Genomic DNA, 22,542 nt, shown 5'->3' with positions numbered 1-22,542 from the left:
ACAGGCCAAGGCCTTCACTCAGCCCCAGCGCTCTCATACTCTGCTGCTCTCCTTCCTTCCTTCCAATCCTATTGATTGAGCACTTACTGTGTGCAGAGCACTGTATTCAGCGCCTGGGGGAGGCCATCAGAGCAATCAATCCCCGTCTAAAACAAGCTTAATGTCTACAATGGAGAGAGGATGGTGGAGAGAGCCTTTAAGCCAATGGGGAGGAGATTTTGTTTGCCGTGGAGAGGCACGGGGAACCAACGGAGGGTTTGGAGGAGAGGAGAGATGCATGTTGAGCTGTGGTTCAGGAAAGTCATCCGTGCCATAGTGGGTAGTAAAGATTGGAGGTGGTGAGACTGGAGGGAGACTGGAGACCGGCGAGGAGATGACCCAGTATTCAGTTCCCTCATCTGTCAATTGGGAATTAAGACTGTGAGCCCGCTGTGGGGCAACCTTCATTCATTCATTCAATCAATCATATTTATTGAGCGCTTACTGTGTGCAGAGCACTGGACTAAGCACTTGGGAAGGACAAGTTTGCAACATATAGAGACGGTCCCTACCCAACAGCGGGCTCACGGTCTAGAAGGACTGATCGCCTTGTATCCTCCCCAGCGCTTAGAACAGTAGTAAGCGCTTAATAAATGCCTTCATCATTATTATAAGCGCTTATATTATTATCATTCATTCATTCGGCAGTTTTCTGAGAAGCAGCGTGGCTCAATGGAAAAAGCCCGGGCTTTGGAGTCAGAGGTCATGGGTTCAAATCCCGGCTCCGCCGCTTGTCAGCAGGGTGACTTTGGGCAAGTCACGTCACTTCTCTGGGCCTCAGTTCCCTCATCTGGAAAATGGGGATGAAGACTGTGAGCCCCCCGTAGAACAACCTGATCACCTGTATCTCCCCCAGTGCTTAGAACAGTGCTTTGCACATAGTAAGCGCTTAATAAATGCCATCATTATTATTATTATTATTAGCCACTATATAACTAGAGCTTGACTTGTATTTCCCAAGAGCTTAGTACAGTGCTCTGCACACAGAGAGCGCTCAATAAATACGATGGAATGAATGGACAAATGAATAGCAGTTGTGGTAGCAGTTTGGCTCTAGGAAATGTGAAGGAAGAACTTGGCAGTGGATTGAATGTGAAGTTGAAAGGTACCAAGGAGTCAAGGATGATACTGAGGATGTGGGCTTAATGGGCAGGGAAGATAGATTACAGGGTTATCAACTGAGATAAGAAAGGGGGAGGAGTAAGTTTATGAGGACTAAATTTGAGATATTGAGTTTGAGGTGCCAGTGGGACATCCAAGTGGCGGTGCGCTGAAGCTGTCTATTGTGCTTTTCCAAGCGCTTAGTGCTGTGCTAAGCATACAGTAAGAATTCAGTAGATAGGATTGCCTGAGTCCCTGAAGGCGAAAGGAGATGTGGGATTCTAGGCCAGGATGAGACAGGTAGATTTGGGATTCCTCCCTCGACTTTAAACTCATTTGGGTACAGAATGTGCTCCCAACTCCCAGTACTGCACACTCCCAAGCATTTAGTCCAGTGCTCCACATTCAGTAGGCGCTCAATCAATACCATTGATCTGTTGATCTACAGAGAGATGAGAATTGAAACCAGGTGATAGGATGAGCTCTCCAAGAGAGTGAAGTTAGAGTGAGAATAGTAGGAAGCTTAATCAATCAATCAATCAATTGTTTTGATTGAACTCTTACTGTGTGCAGAGCACTGTACCGAGCACCTGTGAGAGCACAATACAACAGAGTTGGTAGACATGTTTCTTGCCCACAGTGAGCTTGTAGTCTAGAGGGGTAGCATAGAGCATTGAGGGAGCACCTCTCTAAGAGGTGAGAGGTGGAAGGGGAACTAGCAAACAGAACTGAGCAATACAGAGAAATGAGACGGGAACCAGGTTAGTAAAATCAGCCCAACGAAACCTGAGAGTGTTTCAAGGAAGAGGGAGTGGTCTTCAGCTTCAACAAAAGTTGACGGGTGGTCGATTATTAGGATGGCATAGAGCCCTTTAAAACCCATGTCCTTCTGACTCCCAGGATGAGGCTCTATCCGTGAGGCCGTGCTGGGTCTAGAACGTGGAGTTCCCAGGATGGGGTGAGGAGCCCCGAGACCTGAAATGCTGATTATTTTTTAACACTCATTTTTTTTTATGGCATTTGTTAAGTGCTTACTATATGCCAAGCATTATCATAATAATTTGTTCATTCATTCATTCATTCATTCAATCGTATTTATTGAGCGCTTACTGTTTGCAGAGCACTGTACTAAGTTCTTGGGAAATACAAGTTGGCAACATATAGAGACAGTCCCTATCCAACAGTGGGCTCACAGTCTAGAAGGGGAAGACAGAGAACAAAACAAAGCATATTCACAAAATAAAATAAATAGAATAAACATGTACAAATAAAATAAATAGAGTAATAAATATGTACAAATGTATATACATATATACAGGTGCTGTGGGAAGGGGAAGGAGGTAAGGCGGGGGGTGGAGAGGGGGAGGAGGGGGAGAGGAAGGAGGGGACTCAGTCTGGGAAGGTCTCCTGGAGGAGGTGAGCTCTCAGTAGGGCCTTGAAGGGAGGAAGAGAGCTAGCTTGGCGGAGGGGCAGAGGGAGGGCATTCCAGGCCAGGGGGAGGACGTGGGCCGGGGATCGACAGCGGGACAGGCAAGAACGAGGCACGGTGAGGAGATTAGCAGCAGAGGAGTGGAGGGTGCCGGCTGGGCTGGAGAAGGAGAGAAGGGAGGTGAGGTAGGAGGGGGCGAGGTGATGGACAGCCTTGAAGCCCAGGGTGAGGAGTTTTTGCCTGATGCGTAGGTTGATCGGTAGTCACTGGAGATTTTTGAGGAGGGGATTAATATGCCCAGAGCATTTCTGGACAAAGACAATCTGGGCAGCGGCGTGAAGTATGGATCGAAGTGGGGAGAGACAGGAGGATGGGAGATCGGAGAGGAGGCTGATACAGTACTCCAGACAGGATAGGATGAGCTCTTGAACGAGCAGGGTAGTGGTTTGGATGGAGAGGAAAGGGCGGATATTGGCGATGTTGTGGAGGTGAGACCGGCAGGTTTTGGTGACGGCTTGGATGTGAGGGGTGAACGAGAGAGCGGAGTCGAGGATGACACCAAGGTTGCGGGCTTGTGAGACGGGAAGGATGGTAGTGCCGTCAACAGAGATGGGAAAGTCAGGGAGAGGGCAGGGTTTGGGAGGGAAGACAAGGAGTTCAGTCTTGGACATGTTGAGTTTTAGGTGGTGGGCAGACATCCAGATGGAGATGTCCTGAAGCCAGGAGGAGATGCGAGCCTGGAGGGAGGGAGAGAGAGCAGGGGCAGAGATGTAGATTTGGGTGTCATCAGCATAGAGATGATAGTTGAAGCCATGGGCGCAAATGAGATCACCAAGGGAGTGAGTGTACATAGGGAGCAGAAGTGGACCAAGAACTGAACCTTGAGGAACCCCTACAGTAAAGGGGTGGGCGGGGGAGTAGGAGCCTGCAAAAGAGACTGAGAATGAACAGCCGGAGAGATAAGAGGAGAACCAGGAGAGGACGGAGTCTGTGAAGCCAAGGTTGGATAGCATGTTGAGGAGAAGGGGGTGGTCCACAGTGTCGAAGGCAGCAGAGAGATAGAGGAGGATTAGGATAGAGTGTGAGCCATTAGATTTGGCAAGCAGGAGGTCATCGGTGACCTTTGAGAAGGCAGTTTCTGTGGAATGTAGGGGACGGAAGCCAGATTGGAGGGGGTCGAGGAGAGAGTTGGCGTTAAGTTCTTACTATGTGCCAAGCACTGTTCTAAGTGCCAGGGGAGATACAAGGTCATCAGGTTGTTCCACGTGAGGCTCACAGTCATAATCCCCATTTTACAGATGAGGTAACTGAGGCCCAGAGAAGTGAAGTGACTTGTCCAAGGTCACACAGTAGACAAGCGGTGAAGCCAGGATTAGAAACCAGGCCCTTCGGACTTCCGGGCCCGGGCTCTCTCCACTATGCCATGCTGCTTGGAATCAGGAACCCGACATGAGGTTTCACCCAACCTTCTTTTGCCTCCTATTCTTTTATTTACTGTATGCAAAAGCACTAGAAATACAGCCCTGAAGAGCCTGCCCTTCACAGATTTTCCCCTGGGGCTCTCCTGCCGGGAGTACCACCCTCAGCAGATTGACAGTGAAGATGTTTTGCACAGAAGGAACTAGCTGACAAGATACTTAGCCGAGTGTGACTGGAAACTTAACATCCAGCCTTCGTCTCCCGCAGTTGTCAAGCGAGAATGAGCGATATGGGGAAGACTGTAGCGGGGATTGCTGGCATCTTGGCTCCGAGGGGAATATGCAGGAGCAGCAATTGGGGTGGTTCGATTGATTAATGGGGATGTTTGAGTCTGATCTAGCCTGATCTGGGGGTTTTGGATCCCTTGAGCCTCAGTTTCCCCATCTGTGAAATGGGCTTGGCGATAATCCTTTCCTTCCTCCTGCTGGGACTGGATTAATTCAAGGGGCAGCCCAATCAATGATAGTACTAATAATAATTATAATATAACTGTGGTATTTGTTAGGCACTTAACATGTGCCCCACAGCACCTATATATACGTTTGTACATATTTATTACTCTATTTATTTTACTTGTACATATTTATTCTATTTATTTTATTTTGTTACTATGTTTTGTTTTGTTGTCTGTCTCCCCCTTCTAGTCTGTGAGCCTGCTGTTGGGTAGGGACCGTCTCTATATGTTGCCAACTTGTACTTCCCAAGCATTTAGTACAGTGCTCTGCACACAGTAAGTGCTCAATAAGTACGAATGAATGAACATGCCAGGCACTCTTCTAAGAGCTGGGGTGGAAACAAGCCAATTGGGTTGGACCCTATCCCTATCCCACATGGGGCTCACAGTGTCCATCCCCATTTTACAGATGAGGTAACTGAGGCACAGAGAAATGAAGTGACTCACCCAAGGTCATGCAGCAGACAAATGGCAGCAAACCTTCCGAATCCCAGGCCCGTGCTCGATCCCTATGTCATACTGCTTATCTGTCGATGGTTATCGATTGATCTGTGGTATGTACTGAGCGCTTGCCTTGTGGAGAGCCCCGTACAAAACGCTCGGGAGGGTACACTACAGCAGAGTTGGTAGATGTGACCCCTGCCCACAAGGAGTTTAGAGTTGGAGTTGGGCGTTAAAAACAGATTATTGGATTGGTTTCATCACACCCCACAGGCAAACGTTTGAAGTCAATGCCTGCTAATGACAAAGTAAGAAATCATCTTTAGGAGGCATGAAAATGTAGCCAGCTAATCTCAGCTTGCTGCTGCTTCAGCAGAACCCTTTAATTTTTGCCTCATGATGGCTTCTGCTTAGTTACTCGGTTTTATGAAGAAAAATCGGATCTCGCACCTGCAGTATTGGGGAACATCCAGCTCCTCGATTTTACTTGCTTTTGGCCCGCTACGCATCCGCCATTCCCGGTATAATCGGAAAGATATGCTTCAGCAGCCGGTTTCCAGTTGTTGCAATAATGTGCTAACATGCTGGTCCCCTGAAACAGGCTGCTTATTAACTGTGTGATGCCCCAAATGCCATCTGGAGTGTTATCTAGTCATCTATAATTGTTCTGTCTTCTCTCTCCTTCCGTTTGATTGTGTGCTTTGTTACAGCGTACTGTTGGTTGTTGATTTTTCGAGAGGGGAGCCGGAGGGGAGATAGGATAGGTGTACTGAGCTCTTTTCTCATTCTACCGAGATATTATGTCTTATGGCAGTTCTGCGTGAAGTGACAAGATTATAAAGGACCAAAATGTTAGCTAAGGAAAGGTTTTACGTATCCCGAAGAGGAAGCCTAACGAAGGGACAGTAGGGACTGTCTCTATATGTTGCCAGTTTTTACTTCCCAAGCGCTTAGTACAGTGCTCTGCACACAGTAAGCGCTCAATAAATACGATTGATGATGATGATGATGATGAACTTGGTGACATTGGTGCTGGAGCCGGAGCCTGAGGTGACCTGCGCCCTGTCTCTCTCTTTGTGTCTCCTTCTGGCTCCATCTCTGTGTGTCTCTGTGTCCGTCCTCCGGCGCCATGGGCATCCTGGAGAAGATCGTGGAGATCGAGAAAGAGATCGCCCGAAACCAGAAGAAAAAAGGGTGAGCTCACCTCCTCCAGGAGGCCTTCCCACACTGAGCCCCCTTTTCCCTCTTCTCCTCCCCATCCCCCCTGCCCTACCTCCTTCCCCTCCCCACAGCACTTGTGTATATATATTTGTGCAGATTTATCACTCTATTGTACTTGTACATATTTAGTATCCTGTTTATTTTGTTAATGATGTGCTTTATACTCTTACTTGTACATATTTAGTATTCTGTTAATTTTGTTAATGATGTGCATTATACTTCTACTTGCATATTTAGTATTCTGTTTATTTTGTTAATAACGTGCACAGAGAAGCAGCGTGGCTCAGTGGAAAGAGTCCGGGCTTTGGAGTCAGAGGACATGGGTTCAAACCCATGTATATATATTTGTACATATTTATTACTCTATTTATCTATTTTACGTGTACATATTTATTCTATTTATTTTATTTTGTTAATATATTTTGTTTCGTTGTCTGTCTCCCCCTTCTAGACTGTGAGCCCACTGTTGGGTAGGGACTGTCTCTATATGTTGCCAACTTGTACTTCCCAAGTGCTTAGTACAGTGCTCTGCACACAGTGAGCACTCAATAAATACGATTGATTGATTGATTGATTGATTCTAGACCGTGAGCCCGCTGTTGGGTAGGGACCGTCTCGAGATGTTGCCAACTTGTACTTCCCAAGCTCTTAGTACAGTGCTCTGCACACAGTAAGTGCTCAATAAATACGATTGAATGAATGAATGAAAATCCCGGCTCTGCCATTTGTCAGCTGTGTGACTTTAGGCAAGTCACTTAATTTCTCTGTGCCTCAGTGACCTCATCTGTAAAATGGGGATGAAGACTGTAAGCCCTCCATGGGGCAACCTGATCACCCTGTAACCTCCCCAATGCTTAGAACAGTGCTTTGCACATAGTAAGCGCTCAATAAATGCCATTATTATTATTATCAAGGGTTCAAATCCATGTATATATGTATATATGTTTGTACATATTTATTACTCTATTTTACTTGTACATATTTATTCTATTTATTTTATTTTGTTAATATGTTTTGTTGTCTGTCTCCCACTTCTAGACTGTAAGCCCGCTGTTGGGTAGGGACTGTCTCTATATGTTGCCAACTTGTACTTCCCAAGTGCTTAGTACAGTGCTCTGCACACAGCAAGCGCTCAATAAATACGATTGAATGAATGAATGAAAGAACAGAAAAAGCTTCAATTATCAATATAAAACATTCAGAAACTTTAAAAAGGACTTGATTTACTGTAGAAAGGGCATTTCCTTGTTCTGAACAGTTCCTCAGGCATGATCAATCCATTAATCAACCAGTCGTATTTATTGAGCGCTCACTTTCACAGGCCTGGGAGTCAGAAGGACCTGGGTTCAAATTCTTATCTGCCGCACATCTGCTGTGTGACCTTGGGCAAGTCGTTTCACTTCTCTGGGCCTCAGTTACCTCATTTGTAAAACAGAGATTGAGTGTGAGCCCCATGTGTCCAAACTGATTAACTTGTGTCTACCCCAGGTCTTAGAACAGTGCTTGGCACTTAGCAAGTACCATAATCATTAATTTTTATTACTTTGTGCAGAGCACGGTACCAAGTATTTGGAAGAATATTGATTCTTTCAATCATATTGAGGGCTTACTGTGTGCAGAGCACTATACTGAGCATTGAACTGAGTGCAGAGTAGTGTATTCAGAGAGTACTGTATTACAGAGTTGGGAGAAATGTTTTTCGTCCACAGCGAGACATAGATGGATCAGGCTTTCGGGTCTGCTGTCCAGGCAGAACAAGGCTGATGAGCTTGCACTCACTGGGAAAACTCAAACCTCAGGAAGCCTGGGAATCAGGTGGCCAAGGCAAAGATGCCTGCTGTTCCTTTGTGGCTACTGCTCCTAATTCTAGAAGGTTCTGGTCCAATGACTTGGCACGCTCTAGCAGAAGAGCAACCCCGGTTAGAAGCATCATTATTAGAGGTGTAGAAAGAGACCAGCTTCATTCAGTCAGTTGTATTTATTAAGCACTTACTGTGTGCAGAGCACTGTACTACACCTGTATATACCTGTGTATACACCTGTATATACCTGTATATATGTTTGTCCATATTTATTACTCTATTTATTTATTTATTTATTTTACTTGTCCATATCTATTCTATTTATTTTATTTTGTGAGTATGTTTGGTTTTGTTCTCTGTGTCCCCCTTCTAGACTGTGAGCCCACTGTTGGGTAGGGACTGTCTCTAGATGTTGCCAATTTGTACTTTCCAAGCACTTAGTACAGTGCTCTGCACATAGTAAGCGCTCAATAAATACGATTGATGATGATGATGATACCTGTGTATATGTTTGTACATATTTATTACTCTATTTATTTATTTATTTTACTTGTCCATATCTATTCTATTTCTTTTATTTTGTGAGTATGTTTGGTTTTGTTCTCTGTCTCCCCGTTTTAGCCTGTGAGCCCACTATTGAGTAGGGACTGTCTCTGGATGTTGCCAATTTGTACTTCCCAAGCGCTTAGTACAGTGCTCTGCACATAGTAAGCGCTCAATAAATACGATTGATGATGATGATACTATGCGCTGGATCAAATCCTGGGCTGCTAGGATTTCTTCCTCCTGCTTGCCTCTGCTTCCTACCTCGGCCCTTGCTCTTTTGGAACAGATGGGCTCAGTGTCTCCTGCTGAGCCTTCTCCTAGGAAGCAATGTGGCCTAGTGGAAAAGTCAGACAGTCAGCTGTATTCCCTGAGCACTTATTGTGTGCAGAGCACTGCACTAAGCACTTGGGAGAGTTCAGTGTAGCAATATTACAGACACATTCCTGACCCACAATGAGCATGGGTTCGGGAGTCACCTTATTTTAATCCCAGCTCTGAGCCCATTGTTGCGTAGGGATTGTCTCTGTTGCCGAATTGTACTTTCCAAGCGCTTAGTACAGTGCTCTGCACACAATCAGCTCTTAATTAATATGATAGAATGAATAAATGTATCAATTTGCCTCCCCTGTGATCTTGGGTAAGTCACCTAACTTTGCTGTGCCTCAGTTTCCTCATCTGTAAAATGGGGATTCATTACCTATCTTGGACAGTGAGCCCCCTGTGGTACAGGGACTTTGTTCCATCTGGTTGTCATGGGTCTACTCCATCGTTTAGTACAGTGCTTGGCACCTAGTAAGCCCTTAATGCCATTAGTAGTAGTAGTAGTGGTGGTAGTAGTAGTAGTAGTAGTAGTAGTATCACCATCATCATCAACAATTTATTGAGCTCTGATGTGATCCAGAACACACACTACTTTCATGGAAATATTTGGAGAAAAAATGGACACAACCTTTGCTTTAACCAAGGTAATCATAACAATAATAATGATAATAATAATTACATTTATTATTGCTGCCAACATATTCCCTTGCACCTCAGTCTCACCTCTCCTGCTGCTGACCTCTTGCTTACTCATTCTCTGCTGCCTGGAACTCCTTCCTGTTTTACATCCAATAGATCACTGCTCTTCCCATTTTCAAAGCCCTTCTGAAAACCCATCTCCTCCGGGATGCATTACCTGATTAACCTCTCATTTTTCCACCCTTCAATCCCCCTAACTGCCCCTTCAGTATTTCAGGGTCACCTTCGCCTTTGGGTACTCACCCCCCTACTGAAGCACATATGGACATAAATGAATAAATCATTTGTCTCCCCCTCTAGACCGTAAGCTCATTGTGGGCAAAGAATGTGGGTGTTGTTATATTGAACTCTCCCAAGCACTTAGTACAGTGCTTTGCTCAGATGAAATGCTCAATAAATTTGATTGAATAAATGAATTTGTATTTATTGAGCACTTACTCTGTGCAGAGCACTGTACTAAGTGCCCAGGAGAGTACAACACAGCAATATAACAGACACATTCCTTGCCCATATATTCTATTACTTCCTCCTATCTGTAATTTATTTTAGTGTCTGCCACCCCCTAATTATTATTAACTAATAACTAAAGGTTATTAACTCTAGGATGGCAGGGATCATTTCCACTTCTTCTGTTGCATTCTCCCAAGTACTTATTACAGTGCTTGGCACACATTGGTCAATACATGTTATTAATTAATTGATTGACTGTCACTCCTACATAAAGCTTCCTTCCTGCCTTATTGGAATTGGAAGAGAAGAACTGATAGACTAATATTCTTATATTGGGCAATCAATCGATCAGTGATACTTCTTGAGCACTTCCTGTGTGCAGAGGACTGACTTAGAACTTGGGAGAGTGCAGTACACTGGAGTTGCTAGATGCAGTCCCTGCCACCAAGGAATTTACGGTGTACAGGATATGTGCAAGATATACAATTCCTTTGACTTGCCTTGCCCTCATAATCTTAGTGTTGCATTTATGTTGTTCACATTCTTGTTGGGTGATGTCCAGTTGCCTGTGTGATCTGCCATTTTTGCTGACTGTGAGATCTTTCAGCATAGGGCTTAGGTCAGTTTGTTCCAGGTCCAGTTCAGCCGTATCATGTCCGTGAGGGCGATGAGGTGGGAGCGTCCTACAGTAGCCCAAATGGGCCTGAGGTGGCCTGGGACGGGGAGGAATTCGTTGTTCATTAGGGAAGTGCAGCTAAGTCAGGCAAGGAGAGCAACATGGACTCGTGAATAGAGCACGGGCCTAAGAGTCAGAAGGACCTGGATTCTAATCATGGCTCCGCCTCTTGTCTGCTGTGTGACCCTCGACAAGACACTTCATTTTTCTGGGTCTCAGTTCCCTCATCTGTAAAATTTGGATTAAAGACTGTGAGCCCCATGTGGGACATGGACTGGGTTCAACCTGATTATCTTGTATCTAGGCCAGAACTTAGTACAATGCTTGACACGTAGTAAGAACTTTACAGTTACCATTAAAAAAATCAATGGTATTTATTGGTATTTTACAAAGTAAGAGCCCCATAAATACCATTGATTGAGCGTTTGCCCTGTGCAGAATGTTATACTAAGCACTAGGGAGATTACAATCTTTGTATCCCCAGAAATTATCCTCCAAAGCACTTTCAATGGCTAGGTCCCAGTGTTTCCAAACTATATATTATAGGGAAAAATACTTGGGCATTAGACACATTCCTTAATAATAGTGCTGCTGGGCTTTGCTGTGTAACATTTATCAGTAGGTTGGTTAATATGGCATCTATATTGGACTGTGATATTATGATCTCTTTATTATTCATTCAATCATATTTATTGAGCGCTTACTGTGTGCAGAGCACTGTACTAAGCGCTTGATTAGGATCCCTAGGGTACCAATTGTACTAGTCACTAGGGAAATATCATTTTCACTGTTGTTTCCTGTCTTCTAATAATGATTTTCTCAATCATCCCAACATTCATTATCTGATGTTCTGCTGTCTCTCTGACTTAGTAGTAATTTGGGTAACTGGCTTTTATTTTGAGGATTGTTTGGAATTGCAACCGTTGATCCCTTTTTTTTTTTTTTAACCAAGTAGCACGGCATGATACCTTGGCCTTCCTGTTGAGAATCGGGGCACCAGGCTAAGGGCATAATAAATGAGCCAAAGATTGATTGAAGGCATGCATTTTTCATTGGTGCCTAATATGATGATGAAGATGGTATTTGTTAAGTGCTTACTGTGTGCAAGGCACTGTTCTAAGCGCTGAATATCCACTTAGCATATGAGAACAAGCTTTACAAAAAGTCATCACCTCCACTTGTGGACAGTAGTCCCATCTAGGGGGTAGAAATTCATATTTCTTCCTTTTGGACACTTATTTCAAGATCCAAGGAAGGAAAAACGTGTAAAGGTTTTTGCTCTCAGAAAAACCCGTAGTCAGAAAATATAATCAAGCTGTTGTTATTTTTTTTCTCTTATGGTATTTGTTAAGCGCTTACTATGTGCCAAGCACTGTTCTAAGTGCTTGGGTAGATACAAGGTAATCAGGTTGTCCCACGTAACACTCACGGTCTTCTTCCCCATTTCACAGGTGAGGTAACTGAGGCACAGAGAAGTTAAGTGTTTCCCAAGGTCACACAACTGACAAACGGCAGAGCAGGGATTAGAACCCGTGACCGCTGACTCCCAAGCCCATGCTCTTTCCACTAAGCCACTCTGCTTCTCAAACCATTCGTAAAAAATGTGAATTCCCACTGCTCCGTCGGGTCCCTCGGATAGCTGTGTCCTGAAGGGATTCATGGCAGAGAAAGCCGGGCCCGAGGTGAGGATGAGGGCTCAAGTCGGGCTGTGGACCCCAGGGGTCTGTTTGAGAAGAGGAAGGGAGGCGACTGTCTCGAAAAGAAAGAAATCCTTTACCTCAACTCCTGGCCGGCGAGGAGGTTGGAATCCCATACTAGCCAGATCCACCTTTGAAAAGTGCATTTCTAGCCCCTGGATCGATATAAAGAGAAGAAAAACGATTTACCTGTATCTTGTAGCAGGCTGAGTGAATACTGACTTTCAAAAAGGAATTCCTGCTGTTCCCTAGGAAAGCCCTGTTGTCACTTTGTGTTCAAACCAAGGTTTGGCCTCCCTTTCAGAAATTTCAAGTGCCCACTTCACCCCAAGGCTCTGGGAGTTGAGGAGAAAGCACCGGAGGAGGAAGAAGGAGACTCACATCCCGCCCACCCCTGCACCAACGAAAGCGGGAGCCTTAACCATGCTGGCCAGGTTAAGCAATCTTCTGCTTTCATTTATCAACACAAAGCCCTGAAAAGAGAATATCTGAGGTGGAAGAGGAGAAATTTGCTTCTTGCGAACAATCTCCTCCTTTTATTTCCCTACCTCAGGTCTTCAAGGCCTCAAAAGAAAATGTTTAAGGCCTAAAAGGTGAATTTTGTGTCATGAAAAACTAGTTCCTGCTTTCATTTCTCTCCCTAAGACCCGAAAAGAGAATATTTGAGGTGGAAGAGGAGAAACTTGCTTCATGGAATCTCCTACTTTTATTTCTCTACCTAATGTCTTCGAGGCCTGAAAAGAAGATATTTGAGGTTGAAAAGGAGTCATTTGCTTCAAGTAAGCCACTTCCCCCTTTGGTTTTTCTACCGAAGGTCTTCTTGACCCAAAAAGAGACTATCTGTGTCCAAAAGGTACAAGTTTTCTTCCTGCAAACCATCTCTTGCTTTTGTTTTTCTGTCTAAGAGCCAGAAAGAGTAGTGCCATAGTAACAATAACAGTTTTTGTAATGGTATTACGTTCTTATTGGGTGCAGTACACTATACTAATTGTGGTGAGAGAAGGCACAGGTGAGAATTAGACTTGGGGGGCTCACAATCTAAGAGCACAATTGGGGAGCAAGGAATGTTGAAATATTAAGGCACAACACCTTCTGAGATTAAAATCAAGTTGGAGAGGTGAACACTACAATACCTTATAAGCAGAGGAAAGAAGTGGAGTTTAAAGATAAGCTGCAGGGAAAGAGGGGGAGAAGTGTGTGTGTGTGTGTGTGTGTGTGTGTGTTTATTTTTGTGTTTATTCCCACTCCCCACAACTGTCCTATGTGCCCGCCGCAAAAGCAAGGTGTGTATGAAAATGATGGTATTTATTAAGCACTTTCTTTGCACCTAAAAACTGCACCAAGGCTGGACAAGATAGAAGATTTCCTTCTGCTTCACACTTGCACTTGGATTTGCACCCTTTATTCACCTCTCCCTCAGTCCCACAGCACTTATGCACATATCCGGAATTTATTGATTTATATTAATGTCTGTCTCCCCCTCTACACTGTAAACTTCTTGTGGCCAGGGAACTCGCCTAGCAACTCTGTTCTGTTGTCCTCTCCCAAACGCTTAGTACAGTTCTCTGCCCACAGTAAGCACTCGATAAATACTATTCATTGATCGATTTGAGGGTATCTACCAGCTCTGTCCTATAGTTCTCTCCCAAATACTTAGTACACTACTCTGCATATAGTAAGGGCTCAGTAAATACCATTGACTGATAGACTGATTAGTGACAAGCAAGGCATATACATGGGCTTGAGCTGGGACTGACATCTGAAAGGTCAATTATCAGTTTCACAATTCCTGGATTGGTTTCAGCTTAGTGCTAAGAGCCCTTAGCAATTTTTCAGCTTGGCTCTTGACCAAATTCTCCCAGCTGAAAAAAACTACTTTCTGTGGAATTAGTTAAGCCACCTCAAAGAGATAGCAGCCTAACCACAAATTGCAAACATCTGTGCACCTGATGAGACATGAGATAAATGGGGTGGCCTCTAATATATGAAGTTTTTAGAGCAGAAGACAATCACCTCACTCAAAGGTTCTGTCCCACTTGGGACCCAGTAACTGTTCCCCACAATTGAGGTGTTGGTTGGCAGCATGAGAAAGCATCGTGGGACTTTATCCAGGCTCCAGGCTTTCGATCTAAAAGCCAACCAATCAGTCAATCAACCGATGGTATTTATTTAGTGCCTACTGTATGCAGAGCACTGTACTAACTGCTTGGGAGAGTACAGTACAGCAGAATTGGCGGACACATTCCCTTCCCAAACCGAGTTTACAGTCTAGAGGGGGAGACCAAGATTGATATAAATAAAGAAATTTTAGAAATAATAATAATAATGATAATGGTGTTTGTTAAGCACTTACTATGTGCAAAGCACTGTTTTAAGTGCTAGGGGGATACAAGCTGATCAGGTTGTCCCACGTGGGGCTCGCAGTCTTAATCCCCATTTTACAGATGAGGTAACTGAGGCTCAGAGATGTTAAATGACTTGCCCTAAGTCACCCAGCTGACAAGTGGCAGAGCTGGGATTAGAACCCATGACCTCTGACTCCCAAGCCCGTGCTCTTTCCACCAAGACATCCTGCTTGACAAAAGTGCTATGGGGCTGAGGGCGGGGGTGAATAAAGGGAGCAAGTCAGAGCAACGCAGAAGGAAGTGGAAGAAAAGGGTATGGGGGCTCACTCAGGGAAGGCCTCTTGGTGGAGATGTGCCTTAAATGAGCCATAAAATTCCCCCATTTCCCCAGGTTTGACGAGCGTTTAATCAGGGAAGGCCTCTCGGGGGAGACATGCCTTTAAAAGAACCATAAAATTCCCCCATTTTCCCTAAATTCTACCTCCCTGAAATGAGGAGTGCCGATGAAGGGTGAATTTGAGTAAAATAATGGCACACTGGAGAATGAGTGGAAAGGAAAGGATCAACATTGTGAAGTTCAAAAAAGTCAGTCATGCACGGGTCTGGGAGTAAGAAGGTTAAGGGTTCTAATCTTGGCTCTGCCGCTTGTCGGCTGTGTGACCTTGTCAAAGTCACTCTCCTTCTCTGTGCCGCGGTTCTCCTGTTCTCCCTCCTTTTTAGACAGTGAGCCCCATAAGAGACAGGGACTGTATCCGAACTAATTCACCTGTTTCTACCCCAGGGCTTAGAACGGTGTTGAACACATAGTAAGCGCTCAAATAGAATAAATAAATAGCCTAAAAAAGTGTTCCGTGAGACATGAGACACCCTGGGCAACAGGGCTTAGAGCAGTGCTTGCTTCCAAGTAAGCGCTTAACAAATACCATTATTATTATCCAAGATCTGCAAGGGCCATCAGCGGCCACCCTAGTGGCCAGCCTTAAAGCTGACCCGCCCTTCCTTCCTGTCTTTTTCACCTTCCCTGCCTTTTCCTTCCACTCTCCCCAGGCTCTTGGATTAAGAGCCCCCCCAAACCTGGCCTCCTCTAATTATTTCTTACACCAATAGTCCTTCCCAAGAGGCTGAAAGGAACAGAAGCAGGGAGGAGAGAAGTAGCACGGCCTAGCGGAAAGGGCCCAGGCCTGGGAGTCAGAGGATCTGGGTCCCAACCCCGGCTCTGCCACCCCTCGGCTGTGCGACCCTGGGCTGTTTGCTTCACTTCTCTGGGCCTCAGTCATCTCATCTACAAAGTGGAGGGACAAGAGTGTGAGCCCTACGTGGGATAGAGACCGTGTCCAACCTGTCTTGTATCCACAGTGGTGCCCAGCACAGTGCCTGGCACACAGAAAGTGCTTAACATATGCCATTAAAAAGGAAGCAAAAAGGAGGGACAGAGTGGAGGGGATTGTGGGGCCTGGGTGCTGGGGAGGCCTCAGGGAAGAGCTTTAGAGCTTGAGTCATTGATTGATTCCTTTTTTAAATTTTTTTAATGACATTTATTAAGCTGTTACTATGTGCAAAGCACTGTTCTAAGCGCTGGGGGGGGGGTTTACAAGGTGTTCAGGTTGTCCCACGTGGAGCTCTTCATCCCCATTTTACCGATGAGGTAACTGAGGCACAGAGAAATGAAGTGACTTGTCCAAAGTCACACAGCTGACAAGTGATGGAGCTGGGATTTGAACCCATGACCTCTGACTCCAAAGCCCGGGCTCTTTCCACTGAGCCACGCTGCTTCATTGATTCATTTGCTCGTTTAGTCTTGTTTATTGAATAACCTCCTTGGTGCAAAGCACTGTACTAGGCACTGGAAAAGCCCTGGATGAGAATTAGACCCTATCCTCGAAGAGTTTTTGAATGGGTTACAGGTGTCTGTAATTAAGGATGTTTTTCCAGATCCTTTTAATGCTGAGCAACTGCAAATGCCCTTCTCCTTAATAGCCTTCTGCCTCTTTTTTTTTCCTTGCTCCTACAGCCCCGCCTCTTGGAAGCCCAGTCTCTCCATTAGTCACTCCAGTCAAGGGGGCAAGGGCACTGCCCCTTTAACGTCCCAGAGGTAAGGCCTGTGGGTTTTACCTGTTGAGGAGAGAAGGAGGCTGAGGAGAGAAGACAGCGTATGTTCCTCTGGCGTTTTGGTGAGGAGGGCCTGTAATGGCCCTATGATTAGCTTATCTTTTCTTCAGTTGTGGTAGTTGATATATTGGATTAAGAGCCCCCCAAAGTTGGCTTTCTCTACCTACTTCATACACCAGTGGTCCTGGTGGTGCTGAGGCGGGTAGGACAAATGGTTTGGTTTTGATGGATCTGAAGTGACTTGGCCTGATGCTTTTTGGGGGTAACTTAATGCTGGCCTAACTGATGTTAGGGAGTGGCTTGTGAGGGGAGTTGGATGCTTAGGTTTGGGATATTAGTGATTTTTAATTCATTATGGTGATTGAGGGGGTTGAGGAATGGGCTGGGCTCAGGGTTAGAATGAAAGGGGTGAAGAAAAGAGACCCGCACTGGGGATAACTGACATAGTGGTGGTGCCGGCGGTACCCTGGTGAAGGGGGCTGCAGTTAGGAGTTTGTACTCACCCCAGTGCTTGACAGTGCTCTGCCTACAGTAAGTGCTCCATAAATATGATTGATTTTGTATTATTGATAAAAAATAATGGTGCTTGTTAAATACTTACTATATGCCAAGCACTGTACTAAGCACTGGAGTAGATACAAGCTAGGTAGTGATAACGGTGGAGTTGACAATCTAGGGTTGGGATAAGTGATATCACCTGCACTGAATTATCCAAGGAAGGGGGGGGGGGGGGTGAAGAAAGCTGGAGTTGTGTGTGTAGCAGGGCAGGCAGGAGACTAGGGCTGGATAGTCATTGTCAGTTGGATTAATGATGTGTATGTAGTGGAGAGGGCTGAGGGTGGTAGGAGAATGTGTTGGATAGCATTTCCTTGTCCATTCTGTTGATGAGATGATGGTGTTTGGTAGGTACTTAATATATGTTCCAAGTGCTGTCAGATTGGACACTGATGTGTGTGGTTAACAGTGTTGGTAGCCGAGCCTCTGATTTGGTTCTCTGGAGCGGAGGAAGTTGAGGGGTTGTGATGCAATGAAGTTCGTTTGGTTTTTAGGGAGATGATTGCTGCTCTGGATCTAGAGGTGAGGGTGTTGATGGGGCTGAAACCATGGGGTGCATGGGGGTGCATGCTCACTGTCTCTGAGTGTCTCTGTGTGTCTTTGTCTCTGTCATTGAGCTCTCTTCCTGTGCTCTTGCCAGGCCCCAGTTAGCTAGTGTTGCCTACTTGACCATAAAGTCATCCAAGCGAGTGACCTTCCACAACCTCAACACAGGACTTTGTGCCTGGAATATGCTGGATTCCAGACACAGTTTCTGCAGGGATTGTGCAACCCCCCTGCCCCATTATCCAAAATGGGGTGCATCTCCAGCCCCCATCCACGGAAAACTTGCCCTCTGCTCTCCACTCTCCTCACTGAATTCAGCGCCGTGAGTCGGTCCTGGAGCGTCAGAATGTGAGTCCCCCCGGGGACGGGAACCGAGACCCGCCGATGGGGAAGGGGTGGGGTGGCAGTGCCGTCACGCAGCCCTCGAGGGCAGATTGTGCCGACCGCAGCTCGCCGTCGGGAGACTCTTTTTGGGCTTCGCAATTCCTGTACCCTGAGATACAAGTCTCCCATTATGCCTCTGTGGGACTCCATGAGAGCCCCACAAAAGCCCAGCAGTGAGTTGGGGTTCAGTAGCCCCACCCATGTGGAGTAGACTGTAAACTGGTTGTGGGTGGGGAATGTCTGATCCATTGTGCTCTCCAAAATGCCTAATACAGTACTGCGTGCTCAATAAATACGCCGGCCTGACCCAGAGCACCGCCGACACAAGCGCGGTTGTAAGAGCAGAGGCCGTGTCTCCAACAGTATTCGTTGAGTACTTAATAGATGCGCACCTGGGAGACGGAGTTACGATGTGCACATCTCTCCTTGAGTTGGCATCTAGTCTACAGAATATTTCCAATTGACTCTTCCACCCACTTGTCACGGCTCCTACGTAAATGGACGTAATTTATTCCTATTAAAGTCTGTCTCCCCTTCTGGATGGTAAGGTCACAGTGGACAGAGAATCTGTCTGTCGATGGTTATATTGTGCTCTGCAGTAAGTGCTGGACAGATACGATTGACTGAGGCCTCTCACGCCCATCGTGCTCTTTGTACAGTGCTCCGTCAAATGGCGTACGATAAACACTCTTGCTGTCTTAATGCAATACTGCCACCCTTCACTCTACCTACTGATTTACTTGTTTTTCATGCCGATTCAAGCTTATCATGGGTTCAGCACGTACAACTTCATGTACTGACAGTGTCTGTGCCGTTCCACCTGCATAAAACTAAATTTTAATGCCTGTCATGTAGATCGGAAGCTTCCTGAGAGCAGGGGCAATGTGTGCTATGTAACGCTGACCTCTTTGAAGCATTCTCCCCATGTTGTTCCAAAGTCATTGTGTCCCCTTGTTGTGGCATGTTTGTTGCATTGTTCTATTGTAGTATGTGCCAAAGGGTTAGCAGAGTGTTCTGCACACGGGAAGCGCTCCAATGCAAAGAACTGACTGACTGACTTAGATTGTGAGCTCCCAGTGGGCAGGCTCTGTGTCTCCTAAATCATTTGCCAAAGAGGGTGCTTGAGGGGGTGTGGTCTAGCGCTAGGCCAAATTTGGGGTCAGCTGCCCCAATCCGGCCTCCTGTGGAGCAGGGGTGAAGGACCAGCGTGGCACTGGATAAGTAAGTGTTCAGGGACTTGGCTGCCTGAGAGAAAGGGCAGAAGCCCAGCTTGTTTCTGCCCCCTGGAGAAGCCTCCTAGACAATCCTGTTCAAAGGTAAGCCCCTGGGGAATTGGGGGGTGGGGTCTGCAGGGGCTGTGACTCTGGGGGAAACCCAGACTGCCTGGGGTGTCCTGCCTTGGGGTGCCAAAGCCAGCCAGGGCCTCCCCTGCAGGGTGTGTGAATGGCAGCTGCTCTGTTGTGTCAGAGGGGTCGCCCCTCATCTCTGGCTCTTACTCGGGCTCTCGCTCTTTCTCTCTCTTACTCGCTTCCTCTTTTCCTCTTGTGCTCACTCTCACTTCTGGGGTGAGTGAGCCTGCAGGGGACAGGCCAGCTGCAGCATGGGGGCACAGATGGGGCTGGGGCTGCAGCCCCCCCGACCTGAGACCTGACAAGATTTCTCCTTAGGGCCAAGGAAGGAGCCTGAGCCCCAGGTGCATCCTGGAAGACCCTGCCCCTTGGTCCAACCCCACCTCCCAAGGACGTGTTGGTGCAGACAGGACTGGACAGAACGGTGAGTTTTATGCCTTAAGCTTGGGGCTGTCTGGGTTCTGTTTTGGGCAAGTGGAAGGAATCGATGGGCTTTATAGTGCACTTAAGTCTAGAGCACGCCACGAAGTGCTTGAGAGGGTATAGTGAGGGGAACCTCACACACACACACAAACACACACACACACACGTGCCACTGCATCCTTATAGTCCACAAACCGGAGTAGTGACTGAGTCCCTCTGGGCTCGGCAGTGACCCCTGACCAGGCTCCTACCCAACATCCAACTTCCTGCTCCCAGGCTGGAGGAATTGGCTCCCCACTGGAGACCCATCCAAGCCTTCCCCACGCCCAACTGTGTTTGACTGGCTCTCTCCCCCTGGCCGGGCTGCGGCACACCTCGTCGGCCAACCAACGGTCACATCTGTCCCCAGGAAAGCCACAGCACAGCCCCGAACTGGACCACCCGACCCTGTGGACAGTGGAGGACTGACCAGCTACTCACCTGGTGTTATGGACACTCATTGATTGCGCCGGCCCCACCATGAGGGAATCGGTTGGCACTGGGCTGCTGTCCCCTGGCCACCGCTCCCCCACCCCCCGGCCCCCCAACCCACAACTGTATCCCCTCCTTCCAGACAATGCCATTTCTTTTAGGAGTCAAGGGTCAAACCCTGCATCATGGGTGCCAAATCAGTCTCTTGCAACTCTAGGAGGCGATGGAGGTGTGTGCATGTGTGTGTGTGTGTGTGTGTCTGTTTTCTTGTGTGAGAGCGAGGGCTGGGACAGGAGCAGGGCGAGAGGGGCTGCCCCACTTCGGAGGGGTAAAGGTTTCTGGAAACAGGGGTCTAGAGTCCTGTGCCTGTACTCCGTGGACCTCAAGACCGGGCGTGAAGTCGTGCCGGGGCCCTTAATTCTATAGTCAGTGCGACTTACTCCCGCTCTGGTCCATTGGGAGTTCTCGGGCCTGCTCTAGCTTCAAGAGTACAGACTCTCTTTCCCACCGAGGGGCGTGCCCATGAGGGAGCGGGGTACAGGGACAGAAGTAGTGGGGTGTGTGTGTGTCTATCTGTATGCATGTGTCACTACTCTATGTCCTCCATCCCTCCTGGCTGAGCACAATAGTGGGGGAGAGGACTAGCAGCAAATTCTAAAGTGGGAAGATGCAGAATGGTTTCCCCCCCAATCCTACTAACAGAAATGGCACGGTCTGGCCCCCTCCTCTCGTCCTCCCCTCTCTATCCCCTTGGCTGCCTGGGCTCTGTAAGCCCATCTACATCTGTATGGAATAAAATGGATATTTTTTTTTTGTCTTTCCTGCATCCCTCGATCCAGTGGCAGCTGGCTCTACTCCCCAGAAGGGTTATAATTTGGGGGTATGAGCAGTGTACTCAAAGCAGGAGGATGTCACCAGCTTCTAATTTGTAGATTGATAAGCTAGCACCCTCCGTCCTCCCTCCCAACCTCCACCTTTCATTCCTTCAGCCTCACCCACGCATGTAAGGGGGCTGGAGACTTGAGAGGGCAGAGAGGGGGTGATGACACCCTCTTTCTCTCCTTCCCTCTTCCCATACCCAGCCTGAGGGGCTTGAGAAAAATGTGGCTCCCTTGGGTGGGAGAGTCTCAGATTTCTCTCTGACCCTATCACCTTTGACGTGCAGGGCTAGGCCGCATGGCATGATCTTCTTAGGCCCAAGAGATGGGAAGGAGGCGACATGGGTTGGAGGTGGGCAGTGGCTCAGACAGGAGGTTTTACTACCTGGGAATCAATCAGTCATATTGAAGCAACTTAAGTGACTTGCACTGTGACTTTAGCGAGGTCCCTCCTTTTCTCTGGGTTTCTGCTTTCCCCTCCCCCTTTTCTAATAATAAACACAATACTTGGGGTATTCAATGCTTAAATGCCAGAATATACATCACTTATGTATTTATATTCATGTATGTCTCCCCATCTAGTCTGTGAACACCTTGTGGGTAGGGAATGTCTGCTAACTCTGTTGTAATAGTAGTGATGATGATAATTTGTGGCATGTTTTAAGTGCTTAGCATGTGTCAGGCACTGCAGCAAGAGCTTGGTTAGACACAGGCCCTCAGATTGGACACAGTCCCTGTCCCAAAGAAGGCCTACAGTCTCCATCCCCATTGTACACGAGGCAACTGAGGCCCAAAGAGGTGAAGGGACATGCCCTTCATGTCCCTTCAAGGTCACACAGCAGACAAGGGGCAGAGCTGGAATCACTTGTGGTATTTAAGTACCCCACAAATAGCAGGAACTGTACCGAGCGCTGGGGGAACAAAAGTAAAGCAGGTTAGACATCCTCCCTGTCCCACTTGGGGTTCATTTCTTAATCTCCAGTTGACAGTTGAGGTAGGTAAGGCACAGAGAAGGGAAGTGACTTGTCTGAGGTCACACATCAGACAAGCGATGGAACTGGGATTAGAACCCATGACTGATTCTGCAGCCCTAGACAGGGAATTGTAACCAGACACCTTCAGAATGG

This window comes from Tachyglossus aculeatus, chromosome 21 (assembly GCF_015852505.1).
Source record: "Tachyglossus aculeatus isolate mTacAcu1 chromosome 21, mTacAcu1.pri, whole genome shotgun sequence".
NCBI classification, from domain to species: Eukaryota; Metazoa; Chordata; class Mammalia; order Monotremata; family Tachyglossidae; genus Tachyglossus; species Tachyglossus aculeatus.
This window is presented reverse-complemented; position numbering follows the sequence as displayed.